This window comes from Rhinolophus sinicus, chromosome 6 (genome assembly GCF_057876585.1).
Source record: "Rhinolophus sinicus isolate RSI-liver-muscle chromosome 6, RSI-T2T, whole genome shotgun sequence".
Taxonomy (NCBI): domain Eukaryota; kingdom Metazoa; phylum Chordata; class Mammalia; order Chiroptera; family Rhinolophidae; genus Rhinolophus; species Rhinolophus sinicus.
Window position 1 is genome coordinate 4623302 of NC_142506.1, and position 16884 is coordinate 4640185.

A 16884-nucleotide genomic window follows, 5' to 3' on the forward strand; every position below is an offset into this window, starting at 1 on the left:
AGGAGAATCCTGAGCTCAGAGGGAATAAACAACTTGCCCACAGCCAGTCACTGGCAGAGCCGGTATCAGTCCACACCCCTGCACGACAGCATGCGGCCGCAAACAGGCCTCGAAAGATGGTACAGAATTCCACAGCCACAGAAAAGGTGGGAGGGGATGTCCGTGGAAGAAACAATAGGGACAAAAGAGTGAAGATGCCCCGCATTCGGGAAACATGGACGCTCTGGCGAGGCCAGTGCAGCGTGTGAATGAAGACTTAACAGAAAGGATGGCTGCAGAGATGGGACAGAACATGAGATGCCCTGAGAATCCTTGTACAGCGCTCGGCCTCATGGCTCCATTCCCCCTATACCTATGTGTTCAGTCTTTCCTCCATTACAGCCAGACCTAATTTCCAGAGGTGGATCCGGGAAAACATACTTATTTTGCAGTGTTCAAAGCTGTACCCTTCTCTGCCCCAACTGCAGAAGCTCCCAGGTGTTTCACTTCACCCCAGTCGCTTAACAATCCATCTCCCTCTGATTGACCTTGAACTCCTGAAATACAGACATTACTTTGGATGTGTCTCTGTAAAGCCACCACCTAGCACGATGCTTACGCCAGGACAGATGCTAAGCCTGTGCTCTGTCCATAAGTGAGACACTGAATCGGCGATTGACTTAACAGATACTATTTCTCTTTTCCATTTCAGTAACAACTCAGAGTCTTTTGAAGAGGCTCCCTTATTACTTGAGTAAGTAATTAGTACTTAGTACTCCAGTACGTGTTTAAACCCCCTTTGGAAATGCATGGCAAGGGGACATGGCAAATAAAGCGTTATTGAGCCCAAAGTGATTTGAAGTGTGTGTCTGAATTCATCTCCTGTGGGAAAGACACCCCACTCAAGTGAGAGTAGGCGGTCTTGCTAGGTTTGGGGTTTGAAGGAGTCTGATCTATGGCTGCTAATTGGGCGCTTCTTAATTATAGTCATTCTTCATGCTAGGGAGTGGAAAGGGAGGCAGGGGAGGCTTTATTCTTAACAACCGCACTTTCTGTGACAATTGCGGCCCCCATTTACAGCAACGAATGGAATTCGAGCCAAGGAGATGGGACTGAGTTGTTAAGTGCAAATAATTAGGCCCTCAGTTCCTAGAACTGGGAAAAGAAGTGCCCTGTGCAGCACAGGGGTGGGGAAAGCACCGTTCATTTTGAGTTTTTCATCATTTACAATGATAATTAGTAAGAGATAATATGCCTCAGTAGCCAATTTCGCCTCTGATTATTTGCTTGAATATGGTAATTGTGTGGTTTTGTTTTGCTCTCTTCAACACACTTCCCAGAGTCCTTGTGCAGTTTTAGGGGGTTGGGGGACTCGTTATTATCTCTGAAAGTAACCATGGAAATATATAATTAGACATTATTCAGGGTGGAATGACCCAGGTTGTGGGAAGCCTCTACGGACAGTGTTTTTAACGATGCGAGGACTCTGAATATCAGCAGGGTATGATTTTCCCACAGATGTGGGGATCCCAGCTTGTGGAGCAGTGAGGGAGCCCGAGGTCAGGCAACAGGAGCCCTGTTTTCTGGTCCCAGCTCTGCCCTTTCTGTAAGTGGTTTCACTTCACTGGAATTGGGGGAGGGGCCCTCGGTGGGTTCAGATGGAACACCAAGCACTTGCACGTGTGTTGGTTTGTACTTCATTTCCTCCTCACCAGTAGCAGGTCCCTGTCACATTTCTTCTCTCCGTTATAATGTTTGAGTACACCCCAAAATTGGGGGAGGGGGAGTTCTGTTTTTGTTAAAATGTAAATATTTATTCTGTATATCATGGGTACCTAAGACTAAGAGGTACAGCCACGTTCTCTTACCATAAACACAAAATGTCAGTGATCTAGAACGGCACTGAGTCTAGAACAGGATTAGGCTCTATCATCTGTTTGGAAATCTGGAAAGAAGCACTCAATCGAGAAAGGTGGAAAATGGAAAGTTCCCAAAAGATGTGGCAGGGGGAAAGGCAGAGGAGGCAGACCACAAGCCAGGGCTGCAACACCTGGCCAGTGTGTAGACGAGGACCATTAGATCGCACCTGAGGCCTAGTGTAACACCAGGAAACACGACCCATGAGTGTAAGACAGGGCTGCTTTCAGAAGGTCAGCTCCTTCAAGGTCAATCGCAGAGTCCTGAGCAAGCCACAGAATGCCATCTGACCCAGATGTGAGCCTGGCCCACGTTCCCAACTCCACACCCTGCACACCAGCCCCACCCTTTCTCCTCCTCGCATTCTGTTTCATCACATCGAACTTCTTGGAATTTCTAGAATTCCCTACAGTTCTGATCACCTCTGAGACTTTGTCTGTGTTCTTCCTTCTGTCCTGAATGTCTTTGTCATTCCTCTTTGCCTAGAAAACTACAAATCACACTTTACAATGAAGCTAAAATATCACTTTCCCTGGGGAACCGCCCCACTGGTGTCAAGGGCACTTCCTCAGGCCCCCCGTGATATCAGACATTTAGTCCAATATTGTACTTACCCAGCATACAGTAGGTGCTCACTAATGTTGGATTCTTAATGAATTAACAGAGTTTTCTCCTGTAACTTCTGTAGGATTTCATCTGTTCATTGTGTTCACTGAGTTGGTTATGTTGGGAAGACTTATGTTGCGTTGACGTGGTTCAACTGAGTGGTGTTGGGTTAGGATTGGATGAACTCAAGCCAAAGAGAATTAGGAATGCCCCCAGCCTGGGAACTAGGGTACCACACAAGCAAAGTCCTGGCTTCCCACCTCACAGGACATCTCTGTCTCAACAGTACTGTGGGTAGAAGACAGAAAACTTGCAGTACTTTCATGCAAGGAGCACAGCGACTCCCCTATGGAGTCACAGTAAGGCCTGCAAACCTGGCTCCTGAGAACAGAGCAAAAGGAGCACTGACTCCAACATCACTTAAGGGGAAAATAAGATTTACACCCACCGGCCTTATCCTCGCACAGTCAGAGCTGGCTCGTAAGGAGAACGGAGATGGGACAGGATGGGCACCCAGGGGCAGGGTGACAAAAGGATGGTTCTTCCTAGAAGAGGCCATTTCCGTGGAATGTTAGGGATGAGAACTAATTGTGTGCCTAGAAATATCTAATTTTGTTTTTCCAAGATCCATGCTTTTAGTGTGTAACCTGTACTGCAGAGTGATAAAAATGGACCCAAGAGTCAGTCAGACGTGGGTTCGCCAAAAGGTTACCAGCTTTTTCATTACTTAATATTTCCCAGGATAGGAAGAAATTTCCACTCAACTCTCTAAGAGAGAAGTCACTAGAGAAAGGGTTCCACTTTCTTTCTGCCCATCACTCACCTTTCTAGAGGAGGGGAGTGAGGTATGTGATGTGGAAGTTTGGAGGAAGCGCCTTTGGTATACAAGGAGTAGCCCATTCGGGCCTTGGGGCACCTGGCTCCTCTGCCACGTAAACTTATAGGCACATGCTCTCCCGTGGGGGTGCTCGAGGGCCATGTGAGAGCTGCTAAATTCAACAGTGGGGTGGAGTCTTAGGACCCCCCCAGTGGCCAGACATCTAACCTGTAGTCTCCAATCAGCTTTATGTGGAATAAAGTTGGCATTTTGAATGCGGTCTTTCTATCTCCCGTTCTTATTCCTCAATGACTTTTGAATGCCAGAAGGGAGAAGGAAGTTGTACATCGATCCCCTCCTTCCCAACAGATACGTACGTTGGCCCCCCCGCAAACCACTCCAGGTCTCTGTTTCCCTGTCCGTAAAATAGGAATAACACTGCCTGTCATCAAAGTGTTGTGGGAAATAAATGAAACAGCATATGAAAACCATAGCACCAAATAGAATTTTAGTACCTTCCTCACCCCACTTTAGAAAAACAATATTTATAATCACCCCTACGATGTTCTTGCTCTCTTCTTCTTCTTCTTACCCAATTCCATTTCATTCCCTATCTTATATTCTCTATTCTAATTCAAGGAATCACTTTCCATCCAGGTGCCACAGATGGAAATTCATGCTGCTGACACTTAGACCCGTGTCTCCAGCCCAGAGGTCTCCTCCAGGCTCCCAACTTGTATCTCTCCAAGGATACCCCAGGGGCACCCCAAATGTAACATGTAATAGAAATCATAATATGCTTCCAACCAGGCCCCTAACCTGTGCTTTCTCGGCCACCTAAGCACCAAGGCCACTGAGCCACGAAGCCAGCTCCAGATTCCCCCTTCTTACCTCTCTGGCCCTGGGTCACATCTTTGGCAGTTCCCATCTAGACTCATTCAAGGACCCCTTCTCCCTCCATCCGTCACACTTCAAAGGCTGGCAGAAGTGTTCCCATCACTTGTCATCTTCCCGGCCAGGCTGCCCATTTCCAGAGGCAGGACTGGTGCCTCCTGCTTCTCTGTGTCAGATGTGTTTCCTGCACAGAACCAGGCATACAGAAGCACCTTGACAGTGTTAGTTCAATTGAAAATGGATGCGTCCAACCTCTGTTCCCTATTTTCTCCCATGCAGAAATAACCTTATTTTAGTAGGAGCAGTCAGGAATTATCAGAGAGTGACATTAGACATTATTAATATTATGCAGAGAAAAATAATGTTTACCTGCTCCCAGTTACACCCTGCTTCTGTTTTTTCTAACCCAGTGTTCTAGCAGCCAGCTGGAATGTTTATTAGATAAAGACCCCAGTGTATCTGTCCAGGTTAAGGTCAGTATGATAATAACCAGAGTTTCCAAACTCTTTTTGCAGCAATTCCCCAGAGAACAAATCACCTCTGATCCTAAAATGCAGTATTTGGAAGACCTAATCCTCTGTCTCCAGCTCTACCATGGCTGTGATGCTTCCAGATTATTCAACGCTTTCTGTTTGTGAGAAAAGAAAAGAAAAAAGCGTGCATTCCCCTATCTGATTAAACTGTAAAATGCCTCTCCTATCTGACACTTGTCCCATGTGCCCTCTGCATACTTTCCCATCTCCAGCTCACAGAGGTCTTGTTGAGTCTCAAGAGTAAGTCAAAGAATGTTGGCATGATTTAAAAAGAAAAAGAAAAAGAATTCTGACAGCTTCTTGATGCTTATTAGCATGAAAAACAATGATGTAGCATCAGCCTGGGAAATAAAAAGGAGCTGACACTCCAGCATGCTGGCCTGGCCCCAGGTGTATTTGAGGTAGAATCTGCCTTTTATTTCATTGTCAGGGTCTCATTAAAGGAAGTGCCTCCCTCTTCTCAAAAAGGACTTCTTCCCAAGGTGTGGGCCAGTTTCATTGCCGTTCATCTTGCCACTTCTAAGGACACCCTTTTGTTTCCGCAGGACCATTGGCAAGTCCAGGCTCGTGTGAAAGCAACAGTGGTGACACTGGTGGTGACCCCTCACATCTGCTCAGAACCCAGCTGTCCTCCTCTCCTCTCCCTGAACATGAGCTAGACCATCCTGACCGTGGCTCTCATCAAAGAAAGAAGCAGCGGTGGTGGCTGAACACCCCAGAACCTGACACTCCAGGTAGGGTAACCCAGAAGTACATGTCCTAGCCTGGCATCCAGAGCTCCTCAGAAGGAGTGAGTTCCCACTGTCAGAAGTAACTTTCACGACAACAAACATTTTGCTGGAGCCCTCCCCTTCCCTGTCTTACTTCACTCCTTCTTTGCTGGTGTTTCCTGGAATTATTTTATGTAAATGACCAGCTTTCAGGGTCAGCTTCTGGAGGAGTTGAATGAAGAAAGCCTCTGAGCTGATTTGGACGAGGGTCTCGCATCAGAGCCCCTCTCCGGAGATCTGCCTTCCAATGAGCAAGGCCTTGGTCACCTCAGCTTCCGGTCAGCACTTTATCCTGAAAGGCTTAATCCAGGCATGGATGGTTTCTCTTGCCTTGAGGTGCAGAGCTTGGAGCTGAGGAAGGGGACAATCTATAAAGCAATGATGCATGGAAATGCCAAATCAAATACTTGTAACCAAAGCATCAGCATCTATTGGGAGTGAAGGGAGGAAGGATCATGACACCTCAAACTCGATGCCCCACAAGCATCTCATTCCATAATCCTTAATGAGTATCTTCTATGTGCCAAGGGTGGTGCTAGCTACGTTCTGTCACATACAACATTCCTCTATATGAACGTTTCCACTACCATCTTCTTTTTTTAGTGTAATATCATAATTTAAAAAATAATAAAAGAAAAGCAATATTCCACACTCTTCTAATGAAATGCAGGCAATAAACTAAGAGGACACCCCCTCCCTGGGATAAGCTGTTAGGAGCAGAGCACGCACCTAGACCTCCCAACAGACCTCATGGTACTTGCCTTGTGAACCCAGTGCCACTGGCATGGAAACAGCCTGTCTCTAAAACTCTGAGGTGCCTCCAGGTCAGTGACATGAGGATATTACCCCACAGGCCATAAAGGTGACTCAGAGTCAACTCACCACCCTGATGGCCCTGAAAAGGAACGGTATCTAGAAGACGCTAGAACTAAGCAAAGGATGAAGGAGGTTCTCATCCTGCTGTGGTTCCTCAGCTCGGGCGTGCCTTCTCCACCACGGGGTGCTGTGTGCCCACTGCCTAGACTCTCCTACTGCCCCCCTCTGCCCCGTCTAGTCTACTATCCTCCCGCTTATTCCTCAGGTCTCAACTCTTTGCCACTCTTTCAAGAATGTTTCCTATACTCTCGAGACCAAATGCTACTCCCTCTTTATGAAAGTCTCTGGCTCTCCAGGCCTCATTTTATACCATCTGTCGTAGTTGAGAACTTGCATCTCGTCCACGTGGCTGTCTTTTCTGTGAGCTTCTTGAAAGTGAGAACCATGTCTGTTTCTGTTCACCATGGAATTCCCAGTATCTAGTCCAGGGTCTGACCCATAACTGGCCTCAACCACGGTCACTGTGGAATTAATGCAGAACTACTGTTTTCCTCCACCCCAGGTGGACTGCTGAGCTAGACCAGGTGCATTCCTAACTCAGGTCCTTACTGGGTACCTATAGAACACGAGCTCCAGGCTTCACACGGAAAGAAAAACAGCATTTCCTGAACCTGGAGTAAATAAATCCAGAAATGGAAGTTTTAACAAAGTTGTTCAGGTTTCTGTACTTTTCAGAGCACTTAAGATACTCATGTGTGTGGTGGCTGTTAAGATGGGGATACATTAGGAAAAATGCCCCAGCCTGTCTTCTCTGGCTCCACCAGCCCATGCTGCTGGCCCCGTGTGCTAGCCCATGCATTTCTATTACCTGTGTCAAAGCACCTAGCTCGGTGTGGGCAGGAAATAAGTGTCATCAGTGCTGAAGGAAAAGGATGGTGGAAGACAGATTGCGTGGGAACAGACACAGTCTACGCTTTGTAAAGCCAAAATCTGATACAATTTGGAGACTACTGTGAGAAAAAGAATACAGAAAGAGCTTAACGTTGTGACTTTTACAACAACAGATTATTATGTGAATACAGAAATAGAGACCTGCTTTGAGATCACACCCGAGCTGCTTGGCCACCTCTGTTCCCTGGCAGGGTATTCCCACAGAGAGGAGCTCAGTGTGCTCAAGCTGACGGCCTTCTGAGGTAAAGGTCATGTGTTTGTTCCCGCTCTGTGTCCACTGCTTTCTTCGCAACCACCATTTTTTATCTGAGCAACATCCTAGCACATAGTAGGCACTCAGTCAATGGCGGATTGATGATGACTTGGAAGGAAGGAAGGAAGGAAAGAAGGAAGGAAGGAAGGAAGGAAGGAAGGAAGGAAGGAAGGAAGGAAGGAAGGAAGGAAGGAAGGAAGGCATCTGAGAATGAGAAAGAGTCACCTGGGTCTCTAACCTTCTCATTTCACTTGTGAGAAAACCGTGATCCTAGACTTTTCTTCCACTGAACCAAGATGATAATACATATTATAACAAATCAGTGATGGAGATAAAAATGATGCCTGTGGCTTCTGGACCCCAGTTTAAAATAGTCCATTCACTCATTCAACATGTACTAAGCACAAAAACTCACTCAAAATCACTGTTCTCGTGGCTAATACAAGACAATTTCCACTAGGCCACACTGTCTTTACGTATTTATTTTTATATCTCTTCAAAAAAATAAAAGGACACATTTCCTGGGCTTCTTGAATGAAGATTAATACCAATTTTTACCTCATTACCGCACTGAGGCCTTTCAGCCTTTATTCCCTTAAGTGGTCTCACTTAGTATAATAGCGGACATTGAGCAGAGCCAAAGAGGGCACCGATATTACCTGAACTTGACTCTGGTTGTCACAGCTCTGCCCTGTCCCAGCCGTGTGACCCCAGGTCTCTGCTTCCTTTCCTCTAACATACAAATACGTCTTATAATTATGTGAAGAGCAAAAGGGATGATGTATTTTAATTCCCTGGCATATAGCAGACATCTAGTCAATGTTGGTGGGAGGTATGTTTGAAGATTTCAGACCCAGATAAAGAATGTTTAAACAAAAACAAATAATCAAAGGAGAATTTAGAGTTGACCTTGCCCAACAGAATTGCTTTATGGAGGCTCTGAAACCAGGGAAGCATGGAGACCCATCCAGAGCCACATGACCAGCCACAGCCCCTCTGCACCTTGAACCCGGAGCTTGCGTTCCCAGCCAAGACGTTTTGGTTGATGTCAGATTGGATTGTACCATGAAGGGTGGTCTAAGGAATCTGGGTTTTGTCCTCCTGACAATGGAGATCTATCAAAGGTTTCTGAGAGGAGACATGATGAATTGACAATCAGTGTTTGACATCAAAAGTGTGTAATTATTGGCCAGGACCAGACTGGGAGTCCCTGTCCTCCAGATGAGAGTTTGCATTTATCTAGTGAGCTCTATTTCTAATTTAATAAACCATGAAAACTTTGACTTCCAACAGACACCTTAAAATAATCACAGAGTCCACAAAAATGCTAAGAGATGCACAAATTCAGTTTCCACATGCCTGCCCCAGTCCCAGCAGGTTCCTGAGTTTCTGAAAGCACTTGGTATGCATCGAGCTGATCAAAAAACATCAGGGAAAACATATTTCATCTGTGGACATCATTTTTCTTTGGTACAGAGTCTCTTTCACTGCTGACCAAAAAAAAAGAAAAAGAAAAAGAAAAAAGTACCCCAAATAAAAAGAAAAAAAAAAATGAACAGCAAAGTCTTCATATCAAAGCCATATTGATTTTTTTTTTTCATTTACAAAAAATCAACCAGGACTGTCTATTAAAAATAGAATGTCTAAGGGCCAGAACTTATGTCGCACCAGGAACCCAAACTTGCTGCTGACTTCAAGGAAGCTTTCACGGTTAGAACAAAAGCAGAAGAGGCCAAAAGAGGGCTACAAAATTGAATCCCAAACTCAGCCCTTCAAAACCTTGCTTTCTTATTCTATCCCCACGCTACGCAAAGTTTGGAGTTGAAATATCACACAGGAGGTATCAAATGGCTTTATAAGAAGTGCCATGTTGTGAGGGAAGGCAAGGCAGTTTGGGTCCCTATTGTGTCGCAGCCCCCGCCCCCACAGAGGCAGAGGGGGAGGAGCCAGAACCAAGGACAGTATTTACCATGTGCTTCAGATTACAGTCTACTCTAAGTCAAGAATTTTGGCCACCGGTGACAGAGTTCTAAGCCCAACTAGCAAATTGCAATAAAGAGAATTTATTGACTCATGCAACTGACAGTTCCTAGGACAAAGCTGCCTTCAGGCATAGCTATATATAAGGGTTCAAATAATGACAGTAGCACTCCATCTTTCTGTCCACTTATGTTCATCCCTGGTTCCCTTTGTTAACCAGCTTTATTTTCTTACTACAGTCAAGCTTTCTCCACATGGGACAAAACAATCACCAGCAGCCCCAGGCCTACATGTTTCTAACCCCTGACTCAAAAGAAAAAGACAGCTCCTCATCTATTACCAATATGGCAAAGTCCAGAGAAGATCTCTAACTGGCTGAAAATCACTGGACTCTTCGAATCCCCAGGATGTGTGAGGTATCACCAAAATTGCATGAAGGGGACAGGATACCCCAAACTGTGAGATATTGACAAGAAGTTGTCACTAGATCCTTTATACACACATGCATACAAGCCAACATTACAACACAATTCCAACATCCCCCAAATTAAATATTCTAAGTGATAAAACATGGAGCATTTGATTAAATAAAATCAGCTAAATCACAATTATATCGTTCTGCTGTAGAAGAATCATCACCGATTTTCATCAAATAAGAAATCAAATCAAATATGAACTGTTCTGTATCACAGAGAGATATATCATCTCTATATCAGATTGAGTATTGCCCATGATGGTGCCTTGGCTTGTGTGAGCTTGGATGTGATAAAGTGAGTGGAATATTGAGGCGTCGTGATGTCATGACATTTCTGCCCAACCCCCAAAGCACTTTCAAGCTGTATCATAAGACCATATGAAGTTAGCACTGAATGATGCTTGCCTCTCATTAACTGAGATCTATAAAGTTATCTGAAGTTCTGGTAGATAACTGTATATGTTAAACCGACACTTCTGAAAGCATGTTTGTATTCCATGGGGCAAATGCCCTCAAGATTGTAAATTTTAAAAGGTTCGGTGACTGAAAGCATTCCATAACATTCTCTTACATAATAACAATCTGAAATAGTGGACAAAACTCTGTGAGAACTGTAGTGAAAAAGAATTGTTTAGCTCTTCCTAAAACCATGGTCTTCATTTAGATTTTCCTACGAGCAAAGTCTAAAACATAAATTTGCACAAGTAGCTTGGAAACAGGCAAGAAGGAAAGGTGAGACGGGGAAGGAGGAAAAGGCCCTACATGATACATCACTGAGCTACTTCCCACTATGTCACGTGAGGATTGATCTCCAGAGAGATCCTGTAAGGACTGGGCGGAATGCCCTCTGACTCGTCCCGCCAACTGCAGGAAGCTTATATTTATCCACCACTTCTGCTCCCCTATTGATTGAGGGTTGACCCCCAAAGCATTAATTTTCTCGCACCCCCAGGCACCTTCAGCAGGCCAAGGGATATTAAAATCAATTTTTAACTCATTATGGCATTGAGACCTTCCACCTCTGTGTCCTTAAGTGGTTTCATTTAGTAAGACTCATAATATTGGACACTGAGCATGAGCCAAAAAAGCAGAGGAGTGGCACAAGACATAGCTGAATGAGCAGGACATAGGACCTCCAGCAAGCATGGAACTGTGCACCGAGGCTGTGCTGAAATCAAAGCTGGGAAAGAAAATACAACACAGGAGTTTTTTTTGTTTTTTTAATCTGCTTATGTATTTTTTCCCAAACTTTTTTGTACATAAAATCTTTGTATGAAGCACCTTTTAACATCACACAGCTCCTTGGCAAAGTGTGAGAGAGAAACTTATTGTTTTAAGGCATTTAAGGACATTTCTGTCCAGGCTCTCATGGACCACTGAGCTAACCAGGCACAGATTTTGGTGGCTGCACACGAGAGAGAATACAGCCTTTAGACAATTAGTCTAGAAAAGTTATGACATAAACAAATAACGTCAAGAAGAGCAACAGAGAGTAACAACAACAAGCTCTGGGGACAGGGGAGTCATATTTGCAGAGTAGCCACATTAGACTATTTAAAATGTACAGTTTCCAACAACAAAAGAAATTAGGATGCATGCAAAGAACAGGAAAGGATGCCCCACACCCAGGAAAGAAAACTGTCAATAAAACTGTCTCTGAGAGACTATAGATATTAGATTCACTGGGTGAAGACTTTACATGACTATTTAAATCACTTGCTACAAATGTGTTCAAAGACCTAAGTGAAGGTATGAGAACCATGTGTTCTCAAATAGGGAATATTAGTAAAGAGATAGAAATTATTTTTTTTTAAAAATAGACATTCTGGAATTGAAAAGTAAACTAACTGGAATAAAAATTTTGCGAGAGCAGCTCAGTAATAGATTTGAGTTGACAGAGAATCAGCAAACTTGAAGACAGAGCCCTGGCTTCTACATTTCACAGCTTGTGCAAAAAGAGATATTTAAACAGATAATCAATAGTAAAAATAATAACAACATGATGCTAATGAGAAGTGGAGAGGGCAAAGATGTTCCTTGAAAGAACAGGAATTCGGAGGTTGAAAAAGACAAGAATAGGTCATCTGCACCGTCATTTGTTACGTACTCACAAACTTTGCCTGAGTTGTGTTGTGGTTCCGACAGGGCAACAGAGGCTTTGGTGTAATGCGATGGAACAGCTCTCATGCTAATCCTTCATGAATTTATTTAAGGCCCTGAGCCTTTCCCAATCAATTATTGCTGGACGATTATTTAACAGGATGCACACAGAAAGTATCTTGGCATCTGTGTCACTGCCCAGAGGGGTGGTCAAGATTCTGACACCCACAAGCGACGAACCCAGAAAAGGCAGCCCCCTTCGGAGCCCTGAATAACCACCCTCCTTCTCTCTCCCTTTGCTGCCTTCACATGTCACTAGTGAAACTGTTCAGAGCCCCAGGCTCTGGCCCCAGCCTTACAGCCAGTCCGGGAGGATGCTCGGAAGTTCTGAAGTTCCTCTCGCTCCCGGAACTGGGAGCCAGCTGCTGAGAGCTTTAACTGATGCACTGAGCCCCTGGGATGCTTGCCATGCTGCCTCCTCCTTCACCTCCAACCCAATTCCAGTCAGCCACCTCCAAGGTCTCGGATAAAAGTACACCTCGGCCTCTGTGGGCTCTGAAACTCTGCCCCCAGGAGCTTCAGTTACTCTCTGTGCTTTCTCTTGAAAAATAAGAATTGCTTTTCTATAGTTCTATAGAGGCCGGAAATGAGGCAGCGCCAGCTGAAGCCGTCACCTTGTGGACTTGAGTAAGACATGAGTTTTCATGTCCAGAGAATGGCTCGATTCAGCAAATGTGTTCTCTGGACCTGCGGAGAGCCAGGCCCGTGGGCAAGCTCAGGTAGGGAAGGAAGGATGAGAGGGGAAGCTCCCTGCCCTCAGCGGATGTGTAAAGTTGGCTCTGGAGAGACATGCTGCTAAAAAACGGGGACCAAGGAAGTCCTTTGACGGTCCCGAGCAAGTTGAGAATGTACTCTGGGTTTCCAGGTAAAAGCGGCCACCTCTTGAAAGCCTGCAAGAATGACAGTAAAGGAATGTATTAAGTGTCACCCTATGAAGTCAAAAGAGGTAAGAGAGATGGTAGCCGATGAGATGTGGCAACCAAATTTTAGACAACGGGAAGCAGACACACAGGACAGCAGACTCAGAGCAGGTGAGCTTAGGTAGAAGCCAACAGGAAGCAAGGTGCCGCGAGTCGGCAATGTGATAGCTAACCCTCCTCGTTTGATGAGAACCAACCCAAGTTGTAGATCACGGTGGGTCCGGCCAAGCATGCCGCTCAGGATTTCTAGTTTCCCAGCCTCCCTCTGGGAGAGGTCTGACCTCTGAGACTGAAGCAGAAGTCTTCTGAGGCTGCTCCTGAGAATTATTTTACTTTCTTTATAAGGGGGAATGTACATAGCTGCGACGATCGCAGCTAAATTCCAGGCAGTTGCTTTGTTTACGTATCTCATTTGATCTCACTGCCTTTGATATCATTTCCTACCCCTTACACGTGAGGAAATAGGCTCAGAGAGGGTAAGAAACTTGCAGGTCATACAGGCAGCCAGTTGTGGAGAAGGATTGACACCCAGTTCCGTCTCACTTTGCATCCCTGTTCTTTCCCCCACCCCCCAAGCCTGGTTTGCCACACCCTGAAGGCCACGGGGGTAGAACTCAACCTGGGCATCCAGACCCTCCTACCTTCGTGGTATCGAGCAGTAGAGGTGTGGGTCCTGATGGTTCAGTAGTTCACTGATTAGGAAATGAGCCGCAGGGGCACCAACCTCCAGGTAATGGGGTGGAGCAGAAATTGAATGAATTTTCATCCAACCCTCTAAATTATCCCTTTCCCCTCTCAGGAGACTTAGCAATCAAAGACATGAAGCAACAAGGAGCAGTGAGCTTGGAAAGGTCAGTGGTACTACAAAGCACCGAATCTTCCTCCATTAATGTCCTAATTGTTTTTATCACCCGGTTTTCACTCAAACGTCAAACTTAATCTCTGCCTTTCTCCTCTCCCGGGTCACAGATGTTTAATATTCCTGACTTAGACATAATGAACCTTTTTATGTCACTGTAATATTTAGTCTCTTTAAAACATGATTAGCTCCCTCCGTTGTGTCATGCAAGGATGACGAGAAATTCTGGAGATGGGATGCCGTTAGGCAGATATTATTACCAAGCCGAGCTGAAAGGGAAATTAAGCCAGGTGACAAAGTTCAGCAGTGATAAACCACACTGCCAGTCTGGAGTTGATTGTCTGTGAAACTCAGGTGAAAAATAAGTAGAAGGTTGGGGTATTAAGGACTTTGAAAAGTTACGATTTTCTAATTTTGTGAAAGTCTGCTTCCCACATGAATATATCTATTTAGTATTCTAAAGTACTAAGGCTTTTTAAGGAGTATCTTTAGTCTACGTTCTTCTAGATTCTAGTCCCCTATCTTGAATGGCTCATTTGGCAAACATAAATTGACATCAATGAGTAGGGAACAGCTCATCAATGAAAAGTGTAAAGTGCATTCTTACGTTTTTGTGCAAAAAGCGTAAGGGTACATCAGTCATTTCTTTTTCTCATTCTTTTTTCTCAAAATACCTTATATTGTCCCATGCTCATGAAAAAACAACAAAAAAAAAACACACACACACCATATCTTGTAAGCACCCCAACAGACCATGCAAGTGAGGATTAATAAAACTGAGCCAAACATCCTCCAGAGCTTTTCATGAGGATTACTCAAATTCTAAACTTTGTATTCCAGACAGACCTGCCACTTCAGTTTCTACCTAGGAATTCACTCTTAATTTTTGCCTCCCGTTTTTCTATTCCATCAATGACTTTAGACTTGAGACATGCCAGGAAGAACTAGGACAATATCTGACATCCACCGTGAATGACAAGTAACAGTGAACGCGACAGTTAATGGGGGTCATAGCTATTGAGAGGAGTCAGTGAAGCATTTTCACAATTATCAAGATATAAACACCAGCCTCTGCTTTTTTGTCAATTTGCCAAAATAATAATAATAATAATTAAAATGCTAATAAGACTATTAGAAGGATGACTATTGAAGACGTGGCATTTGTTAGATTTTGCCTCCACCATGGGACAAACAAACTGTCCGAATCTGGCCAATTGCACTTCTTAAATATTTTTTGTGAATCCATCTGCTCTCTGTCTAGTAGAACTGAGCTCCCCATGAGCTCTCAGCGGGACTGCTTCTGTAGGAAACTCTGCGCTTGTCTCTCTGCCCCCACACTGGCCCCTAGTCCCCTTGATGGCTTCATCGCCTTCCCAAGGTCTTCAACCATGTTATTCAAAACCCTCCAGGAGCTGACCCCTTCCCCCACGCTTCCTCTCCCAAGGGGGAAGCTTTCTTCTTGGCTCTGAAAAGCTTACTGCTGCGCGTGCACTGACCTGCAGCTTGTGGGAGAGGAGGGCATGGAGGTTTAGCGAGGGCAGTCTGGCCGCCTGGAGACACAGAACCTTTGGTTCCCGGATGACATGGTTTCTGAGAAACGTGTGGAAGGAATGCTCTTGAAAATACGGAATGGACTAGACTGTCATATTTCAACTGATTGTTTTCTTCCTTTATATATCACAATGTAATAGCTTATTATACGTAGCTGTGTGTGTGTGTGTGTGTGTGTGTGTGTGTGAGAGAGAGAGAGCGAGCGAGAGAGATCAATTTATTGATTTCTATTTATTAACTTTGAATCATGCTATCCTATTGAATTATTTCACTATTTTTATTCATTTTTGGTTAATTGCCTTGAATTTTCCAGAGACATAATCATATTGTATTTAGCTAGTGATTGTTTCACCTCCTCCTTTCAAGCTTTTGTACATATAATTTCTGTATCTTACTAACACATCTGCTATAATGAGAAAATGTTGTAGAGAAGGCATCCTTGTCTTTTTCCTGAATTTAGTGGGAATGCTTTTAGTGCTTCCTCATTTATCCTGGAAATGCCTCGGGGGCAAAAGAGATATCATTTACCAAGTGAGGAAACTATGTGAATTCCTATTTTGCTAAGTTTTTTTAAAGCTAAGGATGGATATTCAATTTTGCCTAATGCCTCTTCAGCATCTATGGAGATTACCATAAGTTGTTTCCTTGGATGTATCAATGTGATGAATTGCCTCATAACAAAGCACTCTTGATTATTGGAATAAATGCCATATAGTCATGCTATGCTTTTTTTAATGTGCTGTTGAATTGTTTGTTAAAATTTTATTCAGGATTTTCTGTTATCATGTGCTATCACAATTTATCGCTGGAGGGTTTCAGCACATCCTGTGTGACTCCATTGGGAGAGGACTCTGGAAGCTTATGCCTGGCTTCCTCTGGCTTGTCCCCATGTGCCTTTTTCCTTTGCTGATTTTACCTTCTATCATTTTGCTGTAATAAATTACCGTAAGTGCTCTGGGGATCTCTGGCAAAAGGAAGGTTGAGTTGGGGATATAGTCAATGGGAATTTGTTGGTCTATATTTATGGGATTTGCTTTCACCACCATTTATAGTTATGTTACTGCTAGCCATCCTGGTATAGGAGTAGCTTCTAGAAGTTTCCGTGCTCCCTCTGTGTCAACTCACCTTGCAGAGCAACTTGAGGATGCAACTTGAGCCCGAGAGGAGTCTGTCCTCCAGTCCCTGACACTAGGTGTCTGTGGCTGGTGGAAGAGAAACACGGTGAAACGTACACATCCAGAAGCCCAGCGGTGGGAAAGTCTTCCAGTCATAAACTGTGTACAATCATAAGTCTGAGTCTCTTTGATATCTAATCAAAACAGTTTTTTCCTATCAACTATATGCTCAAAATCTCAGCAGGTACAATTCTAAAGGCACTGTAGGTGTTTTTCTTTTGTGGTGGG